The sequence below is a fragment of the Ranitomeya variabilis genome, chromosome 5, assembly GCF_051348905.1.
Source record: "Ranitomeya variabilis isolate aRanVar5 chromosome 5, aRanVar5.hap1, whole genome shotgun sequence".
NCBI classification, from domain to species: domain Eukaryota; kingdom Metazoa; phylum Chordata; class Amphibia; order Anura; family Dendrobatidae; genus Ranitomeya; species Ranitomeya variabilis.
In genome coordinates, this window is record NC_135236.1 from 262,690,217 (window position 1) to 262,710,631 (window position 20,415).

The window sequence follows — 20,415 nt, forward strand, 5'->3', positions numbered from 1 at the left end:
GGGGCAGATTGCTGGTCACACTGGGGGCAGTGCTGTACACTGGGGGCAGTGCTGTACACTGGGGCAATGCTGGACACTGGGGCAGATTGCTGGACAATGGGGCAGATAGATTGCTGGACACACTGAGGGCAATGCTGGACACACTGGGGGCAATGCTGGACACTGGGGCAGATTGCTGGTCACACTGGGGGCAGTGCTGTACACTGGGGCAATGCTGGACACTGGGGCAGATTGCTGGTCACACTGGGGGCAGTGCTGGACACTGGGGCAATGCTGGACACTGGGGCAGATTGCTGGTCACACTGGGGGCAGTGCTGGACACTGGGGCAATGCTGGACACTGGGGCAGATTGCTGGACACACTGGGGGCAATGCTGGACACTGGGGCAGATTGCTGGACAATGGGGCAGATAGATTGCTGGACACTGGGGGCAATGCTGGACACTGGGGCAGATTGCTGGTCACACTGGGGGCAGTGCTGTACACTGGGGCAATGCTGGACACTGGGGCAGATTGCTGGACACTGGGGCAGATTGCTGGTCACACTGGGGGCAGTGCTGTACACTGGGGCAATGCTGGACACTGGGGCAGATTGCTGGACACTGGGGCAGATTGCTGGTCACACTGGGGGCAGTGCTGGACACTAGGGCAATGCTGGACACTGGGGCAGATTGCTGGACACACTGGGGGCAATGCTGGACAATGGGGCAGATTGCTGGTCACACTGGGGGCAGTGCTGTACACTGGGGCAGTGCTGTACACTGGGGCACTGCTGGACACTGGGGCAGATTGCTGGACACTGGGGATGATTGCTGGTCACACTGGGGGCAGTGCTGGACACTGGGGCAATGCTGGACACTGGGGCAGATTGCTGGACACACTGGGGGCAATGCTGGACACTGGGGCAGATTGCTGGACACACTGGGGGCAATGGTGGACACTGGGGCAGATTGCTGGACACACTGGGGGCAATGCTGGACACTGGGGCAGATTGCTGGTCACACTGGGGGCAGTGCTGTACACTGGGGCAGATTGCTGGACACTGGGGCAGATTGCTGGACACTGGGGCAGATTGCTGGTCACACTGGGGGCAGTGCTGTACACTGGGGCAATGCTGGACACTGGGGCAGATTGCTGGACACTGGGGCAGATTGCTGGTCACACTGGGGGCAGTGCTGGACACTGGGGCAATGCTGGACACTGGGGCAGATTGCTGGACACACTGGGGGCAATGCTGGACACTGGGGCAGATTGCTGTACACACTGGGGGCAATGGTGGACACTGGGGCAGATTGCTGGACAACCTGGGGGTAATATGCTTGACATACTGGGGAAGATTGCTGGACACACTGTCTGGGGGCAATGCTGGACACTGGGGCAGATTGCTGGACACACTGGGGGCAGTGCTGGACATACTGGGGCAGATTGCTGGACACACTGGGGGTAATATGCTGGACACACTGGGGCAGATTGCTGGACACACTGTCTGGGGGCAATGCTGGACACTCTGGGGTAATATGCTGGACACACTGGGGCAGATTTCTGGACACACTGGGGGAAATGCGGGACACACTGGGGCAATATGCTTGACATACTGGGGAAGATTGCTGGACACACTGTCTGGGGGCAGGACTGGAGGCATGGGTAGAATGTAGACACGGGGCAGAATGAAAGACATGGGGCAGGATTGGATCATGGGGCAGGATGGATACGAAGGAGACAGAATGGGGCAGGATGGGGAGATCATATGGGGTAGAATGGATACTCATGAGGGCAGGATGCGAGAACATATGGCTGGAGCCAGGAATGAGATAAACGGGGCCAGGGTGGGGAATATTATTACCATAGGGGCTAATTAAGGGATATTATTACTGCAGTGATGTATTTATTTTATTTTTTGAGGACACTGTTTTAAATGGGGGGGCGGTCCTGTTAGTGTGCAGAGTGACACTATATCGCCTTTTTTTCTTCATGTGGTGTAATGTAGAAGTTGTGAAAAATTAAGTAATGTGTTCTGCAAGCGGAGCTCGAGATAACTGTGTTATTTCCTGCAGAAACGAGTCCTGGCTGGATGAAGTGACGGCGGTCTGTGCTGGATGAAAGATGAAGGACTTCACCTAGAGACGTCACTGGTGAGTCAGTGTTACCTATACACTGATACTATACACTGTATACTATATACAGAGGTCCTGTGTACAATGTCACCAGTGATCACTGTATTACCTATACATTATATACAGAGCTCCTGTGTATAATGTCACCAGTGATCTCTGTATTACCTCTACACAGACACTGCATACTAAGTACAGATCTCCTGTGTATAATGTCACTTAGGCTGCCGTCACACATTCAGTATTTGGTCTGTAATTTACATCAGTATTTGTAGCCAAAACCAGGAATGGGTGATAAATACAGAAGTGGTGCATATGTTTCTATTATACTTTGCCTCTGATTGTTCCACTCCTGGTTTTGGCTTACAAATACTGATGTAAAATACTGACCAAATACTGCTAGTGTGACGGCAGCCTTATGATGATAGTATTGTGTTTTGTTTGTTTGTTTTTTATTTCTGATCAGTATTGTAGTATTCAGTCACTATGTGGTGGTAATATGTGGTCTGGAAATGGTGTTGTGGTATTTGTCCCTTGTATGTGCTATTTGGTCACCAAGTGGTGGTAATATGTGGTCTGGAAATGGTGTTGTGGTATTTGTCCCTTGTATGTGCTATTTGGTCACCAAGTGGTGATAATATGTGGTCTTGACATGGTGCGGTGGTATTTGTCCCTTGTATGTAGTATTATTCGGTCACTATGTGGTCTGGTCATGGTGTGGTGGTATTTCTTCCTGTATGTGGTAATATTGGTCTTGGTATAGTGGATTGTGTTGTGTATGGCGGTCATTTGTTCTCTCTGATATTAATTAGAAGAAGATTCTTTATTTCCATTAGAGTTGTAATGCTTTGTACACAGCGGCGGAGATACACTTACAGGGGGTTTCCTGTGGAAAAAAGTAATCACCTCTCCACAGGATAAGTGATAACGTATTGATTGGTGGGGGTCTGACTGCTTGGACCCACTCCGCAAAATGTGGAACTTTTTATCCCCATTAGACTGGAGTGGCATGTCCGACTAGATCACTGATCCATTCATTCCCTTAGTGGCTGCACTTGTTTTTTTCTGGAAGCCCCAAAGAGAATGAATGGAGCTGCGGTCAGAAATCCCACCTGCCGCTGCATTTTAAAATAGTGATAAAAGTGTCCTGTCAGGGATAAAACTTCCCCATTCTTCTGATCGGTGCAATTTCTAATGGTCGGATTTAAGCGATCACCTATCCTGTGGAGCCCATGGATCAGTGATAACTTGTTTTAACCAAGAACCCCATTAATGTAAACTACCATAATTATACATCCCAGTTATTGGGGCACACGGTAGATGTGCAGCAGCCGCCGGTGTTTTACAGCCGATGCTCCACTATAATGACAGATATTTGCATATAGCTGTAGGGTGGGCCCCTAGAGTCCATTCCTCTGGTGGGCCCCAGACACCCCAGTCCGACGCTGTATACATAGACTGTGTTATTTATCTTGCGGAGACTGAGCGTCTCCGCAAGATGAATAGACATGCTGCAGTCTGGAAAGATGTGCCGCATGTCTCTGCACGCATAGTGGAGATGGGATTTCATAAAATCCCCTCCACTATGCTGTACACAGCGTCCAGTCCGCAGCAAATACTGAAGGAATATGCCCCGTGGAAACATGCCTCTTCTTATTTGTTGCAGCAATTTTCAAAGCAGATTTAATTAATTGCAAAGAAATCAGTGAAATCTGTGGCTAAAGCTGCATCAGAGTAAACAGGTAAGCAATAGAGAAAGCCATAGCGAGTGGACTTGAAAGGCGCTGCTGATTCCAGAACGGAGGGTAAAGCTAGTTAATTGAAGGTGGTTTATTTGTCAAAATGTTTCAGAGTCAAATCTGACTCCTTCCTCAGGACAACCACACAACTAAGCCATTTTAGGGTGATTTAGGATAGTGAGAGAAAAGCAGAGTTCACAGCGCATCAATAGACGTGGGAAGACAAAGCATGGAACATTGAACAAATACTGTAGACAATAATGTGCTGAAAACTGCAGCAGTGAAGAAGATGAGTAGTAGCATGGGAATATTACACAGATTCAATTGATAGTTGGGGAGAGAGAGGAGAGGTGTCAGCAGCAGGGCCAGACACAATGTGATTGATCAGTGATATGGGGTGTAGCTGGTATCGGTCCTGCTGCATTTGCATTACAATTACACATTCTTTTTCCTTAATTATTCATGCACTAAACAGCAGAAGCAAAACCGCACAATAATATAGAAAAAATAGTAAACAAAACTCAGATGAATGTCAGATGGTCTGCTTGAAAGTCTCAACCTGAGTTTTTGCATTTCTTGTGCGATCATTTTGGATAAGATTACATTTTGTTGAAATTTATTTGTTAAAACAGCTAACGATTTCTTCAGTGTTAAATGGAGGTAAGAAAACCCAAAAACCTGCCAGTAATAAAGACATGAAAAAAATGCTGGAAAAACCTCCTGCTGGTGATCAAAAAGGAGCTCAAGACATTTCATGCTGCATCTTCCTCTTGAAAAACACAGCAGTTCGCCTCTTGACAAAGACAAGTGCAGATACTGAAACGGTCTTTTAAATTCCAAATTCACCAACTTCAACAATTTTTTCCCAAAAATGTAATTTGTGGTGAATAAATTAGCATGGATCCTAGTAGTGGAAAGGTGAAGGAGTGGGAGAGTAATTTCCATATGATATGTATATTTCACTTCCCTAGTTAAATGTGAAGATGGAAACCAAATCTGCCACATAACTGCTAATCCTTAGCTCAACTGTGCTCCATTAGGAACCACTGATATTTTGGTGCAAGGTACACCAATGTGCAAGCTAAATCAATCACAGCTGCAGGCCATTATGGGCAACCTAGGAGCCTAGGGCTACCACACTAAACATCATTAGCCTGCTCACCGATGCTTCATTGGAGAAAATGCTGCTAGGCAAGGGTTTTTTTTATTACCAATTGAGAATCGAATCCTAAAGTGTTTGAATTCATGTCGAACAGTGAGTTTCAGGAAATTTAGCACATACGCTACCTGTGCATAGCTACTTTTTGACTCCTGTTTTAGGCTACTTTCACACATCAGGTTTTTGCCATCAGGCACAATCCGGCAAGTTTAAAAAAAAATAAAAAAATGGATCAGTTTTTTTTTTCCCCGCCGGATCCGTTTTTTTCTCATAGAGGTGTATTAGCGCCGAATTGCACCTGATGTTCTCTCACTCTCTCTCCCCCCCCCCCCCCCAGGACCGGAAGTCCAAACGCTATCCCCGGGTTCATTAAAAAAAAACAAAAGACACTGATCCGTTTAATCATTTTTTCACAATTTGCAACGGATCAATTTTTTTTACAAATTTGACGAATCCTGCCTGACGGCAAAAACATGATATATGAAAGTAGCCTTACTTGTCCTATTTGACAACCTTTAGACATCAGAGCTGTTCTTCAAGTGGCTTCCATGTTCTGCTTACTGCATGTGTACCTACTTACCTAGCATTTATTATTATGCCATTTTTGTCAAGGGTTGAAAAAATTATTAAAGGAAACCTGTTAGGCCCAATAACTCTTAATTTGCAGATATGGTTTAAAATACATGTTAATAGCGTTATGAAACGCTGCTTTACTGACAGTGCGGCAAACGGGAGAAAATAAGCTTTATTTCTTTCCAGGAGCCACTGGCTTTCAGCTATACAGATGTGCCCATAGCAATTACAGTCCCCGCTGATAGCAATGAGAGCAGTGGCGACTGTCATTACTGGGATGTGCCTACCGCCGCTGCTCTCAGTGCTGTGAGCGAGGACAAAAACTGCGCCAATATACCTGCACGACTAGCCACAATCAACCTTCTTTGCCTTGACAAAAAGAAACAGGGGGCGTGATGGAATATATGGCACATCACTTATCTCAGTCACAGCAGGATGATATTACCTCTAAGGCCGGGGTCACACTTGCGAGTTCAGCACGAGTCTCTCGCATCAATATTCGGCACTGCCACCGCCACTCGGGACCAGAGTGTTCAGCTACATAGAAATACATGCAGCCGCACGCTCTGGTCCCGAGTGCTGTCAGCAGTGCCGGATATTGAGGCGAGTTTCTCGCATTGCACTCACAAGTGTGACCCCGGCCTAAGAATGAGGTCTGTGCGACTCAGAGCGTATCTTATTCTGAGGAAAACAGGTGCTGTAAAGAGAAGAGAGCGCACACATAGGGTAAAACCCTTAGGCTATGTTCACACGTTGCAGCTTTGCTGTGTTATTTCCCAGAGGCAAAACCTGCTCTCTTGGCCGTAAGGCTATGTGCACACGTTGCGGATTTTGCTGCGGATCCGCAGTGGATTGGCGGCTGCGAATTCGCAGCAGTTTTCCATGTGTTGTACAGTACCATGTAAACCTATGAAAACCAAAATCCGCAGTGCACATGCTGCAGAAAAAAACGCTCGGAAATGCTGCATTGTTTATTCCGCAGTATGTCAATTCTGTGTGCGGATTCCGCAGCGGTTTACACCTGCTCCATAATAGGAATCTGCAGGTGTAAAACCACAGGTGGAATCCGCACAAAAACCGCGGTAAATCCTCTGTAATTCCGCAGTAAATCCGCAATGCGGATTTCCTGTGGATTTACCAAAATCAGTGCGGAAAAATCCGCACACCTTTCCGTAACGTGTGCACATACCCTAAAGAAGCTGCTTACAATAAACAGGTTTTACTGAGTTTTTGCTGTGTTTTTATTGCTGCGTTTTTGTTGTCACTTGTCCATGTTGATGAAGTTTAGTGACTCAAGAAAAAGCATGATTTCACTTCCTTAGGTCTTTGCACCAAAAACACAACAAAAACTGAGACCGGCATTTTTTTGCTGCAATTTTCCACTTACCCATTGTTTCCTGTGTGTGAAAAATGCTGCAAATAAACAGAAAAAATGCTGGAAGAAGTGACATGATGCAGTTTGCAAAATTGTAGTAGTTTTCCAAATCAATCAGGAAAAAAAAAGCAATTTGTATGCATGAGATTTCTGAAATCTCATAGACTTTGCTGGTACTGTAAAACCTAGCATAAAAATTTGCATTAATAAAGCTGCAAAAACTCAACATGTGAACATAGCCTTATAGAGGAGGATGAAATTGCAATCGCTGGAGGGTGAACTGAGAAATCACCTGAAGGCCGGCGTCACACTCAGCGTATGTAAATAGGGTCCGTTTTTTACGGCCGTAATACGCAGAAAAGTCCCCAAAATAGTGATCCGTATGTCATCCGTAGGCAGGGTGTGTCAGCGTATTTTGCACATGGCATCCTCCGTATGTAATCCGTATGGCATCCGTACTGCGATATTTTCTCGCAGGCTTGCAAAACCGACATCTAATGGATTTATGTGCTCAAATGTTCGTTAAAACATATATACAGTATATATATATATATATATATATATATATATATATATATATGTCATTGAGACACATACTGTATATATATATATATATATATATATATATATATATATATATATATATATATATATTCTGTATTTATATTTAATTCAGCGTGAGATATGTGAAAAGCCGGTAATTCAATTGCCGGCTTTTCATTTCTCCTTCCCAAACCCGACATGATATGAGACATGGTTACATACAGTAAACCATCTCATATCCCTTTTTTTTTTGCATATTCCACACTACTAATGTTAGTAGTGTGTATGTGCAAAATTTGGGCACTGTAGCTTGTAAAATAAAGGGTTAAATCGTGGAAAAAATTGGCGTGGGCTCCCGCGCAATTTTGTCCACCAAAATGGTAAAGCCAGTGACTGAGGACAGATATTAATAGCCTAGAGAGGGTCCATGGTTATTGGCCCCCCGGCTACAAACATCTGCCCCCAGCCACCCCAGAAGAGGCACATCTGTAAGATGCGCCTATTCTGGCACTTGGCCACTCTCTTCCCATTCCCGTGTAGCGGTGGGATATGGGGTATTGAAGGGTTAATGTCACCTTGCAATTGTAAGGTGACATTAAGCCAGATTAATAATGGAGAGGCGTCAATTATGACACCTATCCATTATTAATCCAATAATAATGCCCATAGAATATAATGGATACATTTTCTATTCATAAAAATCACTGACTATGCATGTGAAACATGGACGTCTAAATTAACTCTAATCCTGGTGCTGTTTGTGTGTGAATCTGGCTTTATGAACAATTCCCTGCTGTTTTGTCTGTATACTCACTAAGGCCTGTTTCACACATCCGTTTATTTCCAGCACTGGAAAAACGGGTACCGGAGATATCCGTGTCCATGTGTGTAATACGTGCGGCAACCATGTGCCACCGCAGTTATCACACAGACGGTCGCCGGGGAAGAAGCACTACAGTAAGCGCTGATCCTTGGCAGCGTGTTCTGAAGACACTCTCATCATTCTCCCCTGCTCTGCCGGCGATCGGCGTGAGCAGAGGAGAATGATGAGTTATATTAAAGTCAGAACAAAAACAGCAGGTGGGGGCTTTTGGGACTCTTAGGCCGGCGTCACACTCAGCGTATGAAAATACGGTCTGTTTTTTTACGGCCGCAATACGCAGAAATGTTCCCAAAATAGTGATCCGTATGTCATCCGTAGGCAGGGTGTGGCAGCGTATTTTGCGCATGTCATCCTCCGTATGTAATCCATATGGCATCCGTACTGCGAGATTTTCTCGCAGGCTTGCAAAACCGACATCTAATGGATTTATGTGCTCAAATGTTCGTTAAAACATATATACAGTATATATATATAGAGATAGCAGAAAAGCCGGTAATTCAATTGCCGGCTTTTTCTTTCTCCTTCACAAACCCGACATGATATGAGACATGGTTTACATACAGTAAACCATCTCATATCCCTTTTTTTTTTTGCATATTCCACACTACTAATGTTAGTAGTGTGTATGTGCAAAATTTGGGCGCTCTAGCTGGTAAAATAAAGGGTTAAATCGTGGAAAAAATTGGCATGGGCTCCCGCATAATTTTCTCTGCCAGAGTGGTAAAGCCAGTGACTGAGGGCAGATATTAATAGCCTAGAGAGGGTCCATGGTTATTGGCCCCCCTGGCTAAAAACATCTGCCCCCAGCCACCCCAGAAAAGGCACATCTGTAAAGATGCGCCTATTCTGGCACTTGGCCACTCTCTTCCCACTCCGGTGTATCGGTGGGATATGGGGTAATGAAGGGTTAATGTCACCTTGCTATTGTAAGGTGACATTAAGCTAGGTTAATAATGGAGAGGCGTCAATTATGACACCTATCCATTATTAATCCAATAGTACAAAATGGTTAATAAAACACACACACATTATTAAAAAGTATTTTAATGAAATAAAGACACAGGGTGTTGCAATATTTTATTATACTCTTAATCCACCTGAAGACCCTCGTTCTGAAAATAAAGGAAAAATGAAAAATCACCAATATCCCATACCTTCGGTCGTTCTGTCACATCCCACATACACACTACTAACATTAGTAGTGTGGAATATGCAAAAAAAAAAAGGGATATGAGATGGATTACTGTATGTAAACCATGTCTCACATCATGTTGGGTTTGTGAAGGAGAAAGAAAAAGCCGGCAATTGAATTACCGGCTTTTCTATAGAACACTGCTGTGTATTTCTCGCAAGTCACACTGCTGGTCCGTGTGTAATCCGATTTTTTCTCGCCCCCATAGACTTTCATTGGCGATTTTTTTTTTGTGCAATACGGTGACAAACGCAGCATGCTGCGATTTTCTACGGCCGTACAAGACCGTATAATACGGATCAATCAGTAAAATATGGCTGATAGGAGCTGGGCCAAAGAGATTCATTGTACCGTATGCAATCCGTATTTTCAGCGCCTCTCATACGTCCGTAAAACTCGCTAGTGTGACGCCAGCCTTACTCCCATCATCCGACACTTGCTGCCACTAATAACAATGACAGCAGGAGCAGATGATTGGGGTGTTCCTCAGCCGCTGCCTGTGATATAACGAAATGAATGAAAAACCTGACGTGGGTTCTCCCCTATTTTCTTCAACCAACCACGCAAAACTCACAGCAGGGGGCTGCAACCCTCAGCTGTCAGCTTCAGCAAGGTTGGTTATCAAGAATAGAGGGGTCCCCACGCTGTTTTTTTAAATAATTTAATAAATAATTTTAAAAAAACGGCGTGGGGTTCCCCCCATTTTTTACAACCATCCTTGTTAAAGCTCACAGCTGGGGGCTGGTATTCTCAGGCTGGTAAGGGGCCATTGATATAGCGCCCCCAGCCTAAAAACAGCAGCCCACAGCTGCCCAGAAAAGGCACATCTATTCTGGTGCTTTGCCCGGCACTTGCCCTGTAGTGGAGGCAAGTGGGGTTCAGATTTGTGAGGTTGACCTTTGTATTGTCAGGTGACATCAAGCCCACGGATTAGTAATGGAGAGGTGTCTGTAAGACACCTCTCCATTACTAATCCTATAGTTATATGTTAAATAAAGACACAGCCAGAATAAAATCCTTTAGTTGAAAAAATTACACAGACTCCTTTATTAAGCTCAATTAAACCATACTTATGACCTCGCCTAATTCCACCGAAGCCCTCGATCTCCTGTAATAAAAGTAAAATAGAAAAACAACAATATACCATACCTGCCCATCGTTGTGTCCCACGCAGTAATTAATGTCTGGGGGCTAAATAGTTTTCAACCTGGACGGTGCCAAGATACGACCGTCAAGGCTGAGAACCACTGGTGAATGAGCTGCTGAGAGTGCAGCATCATTCACCAGCGGTGACATCATCACTGGCATTTTCCCATGGTCCTGAGGTCAACGCAGTTCAGCCCGGCCTTGATGTACTGTGCTTAGGGCACGCGCACGCACACTTCCCCTTTCTTAAAAGGGCTGCACACGTTCCCCAAAAGTGTCCCCAGCCAATAGCCTTTTAGAGTAGAATACTTCCCTATACATACAGCATCTGTAGGAACATTGGACAATTAATTTTTTATCCATATCTGTATGAAAACTTGGAGGCTGTGCTATACCCTGAGATTGTACAGCGCTGTGATGGACTTGGTTATCCAAGCCATATAGTTTAGGAAAAGTCCCCCAAATAACTCTTGGTGAGTATATGAACCAAACATATATCATTTCAATTTTGTGAAACCTTTTTTTTTTTTCATTTCAGCATTTGAAGGCTACAAATTAGATTTGATTTATGGGAGAACCAAAAAAAAATCCTTAAAAAGGAGCCCTAAAGCTGTTGTAATTGTATAAGATCACAAGACTTCTATATGTTATAGTCACCACCGGGGATCCAGTAAAGCCCTCTCCAGGCAGAGCGCCAGCTTCAGTGTTATTCCAGGGAAACTGCGCTGACAGCACGAGCTGAAGAGATTTATATTTCTTAAAGTGAATGTAAATTAAATCATCTACATGCAGATTATGCCTCACACCGTGATCCAGTGATGGTGGTCGTACAGGTGTAATTATTCATACATTTACCCTATGTGTGTTTCTGTGTATCAGCAGGTAGGGCCCACGGAAGGTAATAATTTAGGTATTTTACATTATCTACAAATCCCCAAGGCTCAGCAGTGATATTGTGCATTGTGAGCATCACACTATGTGATTGTGTTACATCACAGCATGATGTCATTGTTGTAACCACTAATACAAGTTTACAGGGGCCCCAAAAAAGCGCAAATGTGCTTGCTGTTTCCTGCAATATTACCTGTGACAGCATCCACCATTGCATGGGGATTTCAAATTTGCTCATCAAGCCTTTTTCTAGTACTCCCAATAACAATACTGATCCTGCTGTAATGCTGTAACTTCATTGTATTTTTCTGATATTGCAGGAAAAATGCTGCACTTTCTACTACCTGGATGGTCGCCGAACAGGTGAAAGAGGTCCTGTGTCCGAGGACTAAGCTACCGTATCTCCATCTGTCCCATGCCATAGACCATGAATGGAGAGGCAGCTTGCATGTTAGACCACAACTCCAATTAAAAGTGTTACAGGAACCCTGTTCTTGTGATTGGTAGGGGGCCGACTGGTGGGACCTCCACTAATCAGTCACTTATCATAGTACAACCCCTTTAAAAGAGTTAATCATCCATAAAAAGATGAGTTATTCTTAGAATAAGAGTACAATGTTAGATCTCTGGGGTCTATCAACATCTCTGATCAGCTGTTTGATTAGGGTACAGCCGCAGCCTCTTCATTTTTTAGTTCAGCTACAGTCTGGTTTGTAATTACCTCTGCCATATTTTTTATAGCAGCCATTCATGATATTGAGTAAATGTAAAATTGCTAGAATATCGTGAATGAATCAGGTTGTAGCTACTGTAAATCCATAGCCTCTACAACCAACTGATTAGATGAGATGCCAATTGTTGGACATTCACCAATCTAATATTAAGGGGTTATTTACATTTTAATTAATGCATTTTTTTCTTTTGGATAGTAATACTTCGTAATGGAGAACCAGAACTAGATGCTTACAGCTCTATATCAGTTCTCTCCATTCTGTGCTGCTTTCTTCTCACCTGTGTTTAGAACACTCTTATTCACTACCCAATTATATGCAAAGTCATGTATCCTGAACAGAGTAATAAAATACTAGCTTCAACTGACCGAGAGAGCTGATCCATATTATTTATGTGATAACCATGGAATAGAAATTTTGGTGACTCTTTGAAGCTGCAGAATTTCTGCACCATTTTGACATCTATTATTTACAGATATACAGTATTTTCTAGATCTCGTATATTGATCCCACAGCTTAGACCAGGGGTCTAATGTTGGAAGTTGTAGTTCAACCAGCAGCTAGATTGGCACAAGTTTCTGATCCCAGGATTTTACACTGAGTGTCACGGCTTTACCGTGACAGAGGGGAGCCAAAAGACTGCATATTTCTCCTACTCCTGCACTGTTTAGAAGCACTTTATTTTTATATTAAATGGTGCAGGTTTCTTTTAGCACTGCAGGGGTTAATATGCTCAGTTGAGAGCTCTTGGAAGCTTTCCTGCATTAAGGCTCTCAGATGTTCACTGTTGGCCACTCTCTATATAATCTGGGTCCTAGCTAGCACTCACTGCCAGCATTGGCTTCATGCTGCATGGTTAGAAGTTGCTAGGATGCTCCTAGCATTAGGCACATGGAAGGAGCCCCTGTTTCCGGGACATCCGGCAACAGAGACGTGACACTGAGGCTACGTTCCTATGATGAGCTTTTGGTGTGTTTTTAATGTTGCAGAATTTCTACACCTATTATTTTAACTAGGTTACTTGCATTTTTTTCATTGCGTTTGAGTCCGTTTTTTAAACATGCATTTTTGTGTTTTTAATACTGTGTTTTTATCTCTTTTTGGTGTGTCCTACTTTAAAAAAACGGCTTTGTTTATGATACCTCCTGGTATTTGGCTTTGACAAAACGTTATTGATATACTTATGTGCGGATTACATGCGTTTTTTATATGTTTCTGCTGTGGAAAGGCACTAAAAATGCATGTGCATTTTTTACTTGTGGATTTTCCACATCTAATGCAAGTCTATGGGGAAAATCAGCGTACCCGCAAGATAAATTGACATGCTGCAGATTTAAAACAAGCACGCACAGCGGGTTAATTTAGGCTGAGTGAAAAAAAAAGCACCATGGGCAGGAGATTTCTATAAATCCCATCCACTTTGTTGGAACTGTAAGATGCTGCGTTTTTGATCTCCTCATTACAAGGCTATTTTATTTTTAAGGACTTCAATGATGATTGCTGGTACAGTTGTGTCAACACTCAATCTTTTTAGAATTATGGCCCAGATTCATCACTTATGGCAGAGCTGGTTGAGACTTGCTAAAGTGTTTTATGTCAAAATTCAGAATTAATGAATTGGACCTTTTATTTCTAATTGCAACATTTTTTTGCGACTTTAAAGTGCCAAAAGTCGTAAATCATTTAAAATGCCCCATATTAAATAGAAAAGTCTGGCAGAAACCTTGCACAAGACAGGGACTGAAATGAGATGCGCAAAAAATATTTGACATTTGGTGAAAGTCACATTTCTTGAATCTGTCTAAAACATTTGAATAAGCAAAGATGTTGAGAAAAATAAAAACAATTTAAACGGTGCAAAAAGTATGGAGAATAAGGCAAAAATACTAAAACCACTGAAAAAGAGCAAATTACTCCTACAAACTGGAGAAATAATGAGGAATCCGGGGCCTGCTAGAACTCACTTCTGAAAAGATATTTCATATCGATGGAACCAGCTGTCTCAAGGTCTGTGAATTTGCAAGAATGTGATCTACTGTATATTTGACAGTGCAGCTATCTTGCTGGTGCACATACCAGCTCTGCAAGCTAGACCAAGAAATTATAATTTAGTCATATACAGTATATACCATAGACTGCAATCATTCTTAAACTGGTTTTCAGTTGCTAATTTGATGGTCCTTGAAGTGACTAGTAAGAATATTTCTAAGAAATGTTTAGTCAAAATGATTGACAGGTAAACCAGGCTAGATTATGACCAGGAAGGAAGAAGCTAGACAGGCGACTGCATTGCCATAAGAAAAAATCGTAGCTGAGATTCCCACAGGATCTAAAGCAGATAGTACAAGGTGTAATTTCTATTTTGTATATTAAACCCATCTTGTTCCTATTTTGTACCCCAAAACATGGACTCTATGTAGTTTCTATTGTCCAAAAGTGCCACTTACTTAAAGAAGCACTCCCATCAAAAAGTTTATCCTATTAATATATTGCACTCATCATATTATATAGCATTGTGTACTTACAATTGCTCATTTTGCCTTTCTACTAAGCATATAAGCATATTCTTTGCTTTTCCATTAGGTCTATGACATCACGTGATTAAAAACTGATTAGCTGAATCCTTCTAAGCTCTATGTAGAAACAGGAGGTCAATTTTTTCTGTATGAGTCATCACTCCCTGCAAAAGTTCCTGGCAGAATGAGGAGGGAGCAGAGCAGCTGGGTCAGGAATTGAGGAGGATGATAAATGCAGGGAAAATAGACTTCTTATTTTATATAGAGCAGAGAAAATAGAAGAATTAGATGGGTAAAAAGGCAAAATGAGCAATTGTAAGTACACAGTTCCATATAATATGATGACTGTAATATATTAAGAGGATAAAAACTTTGATGGGAGGAGTGCTTTTTTAAGTCGCATACTTGCAGTGTTTGTGTTTCAGTCACTTTGACTTCCCCAAGAGAATAAGGACCTTGGTTTGTTGTGAAACACATACCAGACACATCTCAGGAAGTCTAAGATAATTACAATAGGAATCTCCTCTTTTCTCCAGAGTTTTCCTGTAAACTAACTAAATATTCTGTGTATCTCAAAAATGTAACTAAACGTGTTGGACACCTTTCTACCTATATTATTGTGCTCTACTGATTGGATGGTAAGCTGACTTCCTTTCCAAGCATTCCAACTTTTCTTGTCAAAGTAGTATCAATAGCAACCAGCAGCAAAAAACCCCAACCCTCTGGATGTATTGGTTTGTACATGATTATTAATATAGTATGGTATAACATACTGTAGTATAGTAAAACATCAAGCATTTAATGGGAACAGGGGTTGTCCAGGCAGAACATATCGAATTTGCTGTGAATCACAATACTGCAAAGCCTCCAACTGACCTGAAAAATATGTGCATAAAACTGAGGTCTCCGAGGACTGTATTAAACACTTTAAGGTTTTTAGGCTAAACACAGCTTTAGTGCCATTCAGACACCCAATTTTCACCTACGAGTTCAAACTCTGGTTTTCACAGGTGGAAATTGTACCTATGTTAATTTATGACGTAGTTCACATGTCCGATTTGTTCATTTTTTGGGGACCAAGTTTGTGGAGAGATCTCCAATATTAATGTGAGTGTCGGATCAAAATCGCCAATGTAAGTCTATGAGTCCGTGAAAATAATGACACCGTGCTTGAATGCCATCTGAGTTCTGTCCATTTTTCACGGACTGCTAGACAGTAGAAGGTACAGAAACCTTTTTTTTTTCCATCCCAGAAAAACTGATGAAACTCAGGCCAAACTCGTGTTAAACTTGAATGACACTGATGAAACTCTGGACAAAATCACTGATGAATCTAGGACAACTTTTCTTTTCTTTCTGTAGAAGCGCTAAGCACAGAGCGAAACAGCTGTCGTCTCTGCCTCTCCCCTGCTCGCACGAGCTCCGGCTCCCTCTTCCCCGGCCATATGTTTTAGCTGGATTCTGTTGTAATAAAGGACTGAAATCGTGAAGATTGGTGAGTGCCCTCATTTTCTCTTACTCTAAATATGCCTATGGACATTCTTTCTTAGAGGAGCACCACCTAGTCACGACGGCTTGGGTTGTTCGTCAAAGTCTGCATACCGCATTCTGATTTAAAGTCTGTGAAGCGCCTCAATAATAGGGGCAGTGCCGCTCTTTCTGTTTTTTCTTTTGATTTTGGATATTTTATCGCAACTTTTCTTGTATGTTCTGTTCCATTTGTTCCCAAACTCTTGCCATCTTGTATAGATAGCCTATATTTTTATAAAATAATTATTAACATATTCCGCAGCTCTTTACAGTTTTTGCATACATTATCATCACTCACAATCTAAATTCCCTATCAGTATGTCTTTGAAATGTGGGAAGAAACCAGAGAACCTGGAGGAAACCCACGCAAACACAGGGAGAACATACAACCTCCTTGCAGATGTTGTCCTTGGTTGTATTTGAACCTCCAGCGCTGCAAGGCGGCAGTGCTATCCACTGAGCCACCACCATGCTGCCCTAACATGTAGACAGTGACAGAAGGCGCGAAATATTACTTGACTGCTACATCACACTTTGTGTAAAGGACAAGAAGACGGAGTAGAAACATCCCACAAGTCATAATAGTATTTAGAAAAATTATTTTAGTATCATTAATAACACCAATTTATCTAATATATAAAGCTGAATGTGTGTATGTGTGTATGTGTGTGTGTATGTCCGGGATTGGCATCTGAACCGTCGCAGCTACAGCCACAAAATTTTGCACAGTCACACGTCTGGACCCCGAGAGCGTCATAGGCTATGTTGTGAGGCGAAATTTTAACCCCGCGCTTTCCAATTCACCAAACAATTTTGCCCCTATCTACATAATGGGGAAAAAGTGAAAGGAAAAGTGTTGGAGGCGTCGCAGCTACAGGCACAAAATTTTGCACAGTCACACGTCTGGACCCCGAGAGCGTCATAGGCTATGTCGTGAGGCGAAATTTTAACCCCGCGCTTTCCAATTCACCAAACAATTTTGCCCCTATCTACATAATGGGGAAAAAGTGAAAGGAAAAGTGTTGGAGGCGGCGCAGCTACAGGCACAAAATTTTGCACAGTCACATGTCTGGACCCCGAGAGCGTCAAAGCTATGTTGTGAGGTGAAATTTTAACCCCGCGCTTTCCAATTCACCAAACAATTTTGCCCCTATCTACATAATGGGGAAAAAATTAAAGGAAAAGTGTTGGAGGCAAATTAACAGCTGCCAGATGTGAACAAGGGGGACTTAAAGAATGAGAGAGATGGCGCCAAAGAGTATATACTGTACATTTGCTAAGGTGGGGCCCCGACATGGGATAATCACCACACCACCATGGGGATATGAACACACACACAAAATGCGCCACACACTACCACGTGCTCGAACACATATACCACCCTCAGTGCACATTTCACCACACATACACCAACCTCGCCACATAAAAGTCGAAACACAAAAGTCGCCGCTCAAAACTCGCCACGCACAAAACTCTCCACATGCAAAACTCGCCACACGTGCAAAACTCACCTCATGGAAAACTCGCCACACGCAAAACTTGCACACGCGGAAAAATTGCCACATGCACAAAAGTTGCAACACATACAAAAGTTGCCTCACACAAAACTTGCACATACTCAAAAGGCACCACACATAAAACTCGCCACGCGCAAAACTCGCCATGCGCAAAACTTGCTGCACACAACTTGCTACACTAACCTGTCACATGCAACTCGACACACAAAAAGTTGCTACACGCATGTCGCCACACAAAACTCATCTCACAAAAGTCGCTACATGCATGTCGCCACACGCAACTCAACACACACAACTTGACACATGAAACTCGCCCTAAAACACACACAAATCTGGTATTATCCTTCAAAAATAAAAATCTGATTAATAAGCAGACAAACTACAAGAGCAACAAATGTACCATATAGGAATCCGGCAGCTGTCAGTCACATGACCAGTCTATTATGTGTATGTGTGAGCTAATATATACTGCCAGGGGGTGGGCTTACTGTTGGCTGGGGATTTATCAGGCTGCCAATTTAGCTTACAAATACTGAGGTAAAAATACTGACCAAATAACGTGTGAACGAGGTCTAATACAGGAGGAGATGACATACAGATATATACTATATACAGGAGGAGATGACACACAGGTATATACTATTTACAGGGGAGATGACACACAGGTATATACTATATACAGGAGGAGATGACACAGATATATACTATATACAGGAGAGATGACACACAGGTATATACTATATAGAGGAGGAGATGACATACAGGTACATACTACATACAGGAGGAGATGACATACAGGTATATACTATATACAGGAGGAGATGACACACAGGTATATACTATATACAGGAGCAGATTACCTACAGGTATATAGTATATACAGGAGGAGATGACATACAGGTATATGCGATGTATAGGAGGAGATGACATACAGGTATATACTATATACAGGAGGAGATGACACACAGATATATACTATATATAGGTGAGATGACACACAGGTATATACTATATACAGGAGGAGATTACATACAGGTATATACTATATATAGGAGGAGATGACAGATATATACTATATACAGGAGAGATGACACACAGGTATATACTATATAGAGGAGGAGATGACATACAGGTACATACTACATACAGGAGGAGATGACATACAGGTATATACTATATACAGGAGGAGATGACACACAGGTATATACTATATACAGGAGCAGATTACCTACAGGTATATAGTATATACAGGAGGAGATGACATACAGGTATATGCTATGTATAGGAGGAGATGACATACAGGTATATACTATATACAGGAGGAGATGACACACAGATATATACTATATATAGGTGAGGACACACAGGTATATACTATATACAGGAGGAGATTACATACAGGTATATACTATATATAGGAGGAGATGACATACAGGTATATACTATATACAGGGGAGATGACACACAGCAGGTATATACTATATACAGGGGAGATGACATACAGGTATATACTACATACAGGAGATGACATACAGGTGTATACTATATATAAGGGAGATGACAAACATGTTTATACTGAGGTGAAAATGAGAGGTGTGAGGTGAAAATGAAAAGGTGTGAGTGCAAAATGAGAGGAGTGAGGGAAAATAGTGGAGTGATCGGAAAATGACAGATGTGAGGTCGAAATGACAAGTGTTAGGGGGGAATGAGAGGAGTGAGGGGGAAAATGAGAGGTGTGAGGGAGAAAATGAGAGATGTGAGGGGGAAAATGAGAGGCGTGGTGGGAAAATAAGAGGAGTGAGGTGCTATAACTAACCACAGATATTTACTATGCCCAGGCAACGCCGGGCTCTTCAGCTAGTATATAATAAAATGCTATTGTGGCACATACAGAGAGGAAATATGGAGGAGACATGTAGGTATGCTGGGTTATGCAGGGGAAACAAGATACATCCAGAGCAGTAGTGTAGCTACTGGGGGGGCAGAGGGGGCCATCGCCCCGGGCCCTGTCACATGAAGGGGCCCACCGGGAGCCAGAGCCACTACTGTGAGGAGGCAGAACACCGCATAGGAGGAGAGCAGTATGTCTGCTCCCATCTGAGGAAGACTCTGTAGCTGGCTATTAGCACAGTGGCCGGCTGCAGAGTCTCCCTCCTGCAGTGAATGGTTTCGCCCCTCTGACCTGATCATGAAGCTTTTCCCCGCTGCAGTTTTCTTCACTCTGTGCAGGCTGGGATTGGCTCAGGCACGCTGGGTCCTAGTGCCCACATCTTGCATTTCACCTAGACACTTCCTGGTCCTTGCCTGCAAACTTTTATCAGTAAGTGCTGGGGATGGAACTTATTAGGTTCATTAAATTCAGGTATGTCACTGTGATGTGAATGTGAGACCATTGGGGTATTGTGGGCGCTGAAAGTGGGTGAGGGGGACAGGGTACTGAGGGGTGGATGTGACATGATGGGGGTATTGGGTACTGAAGTGGGGGAGGGGAGACAGGGCTCTGGGGGGGG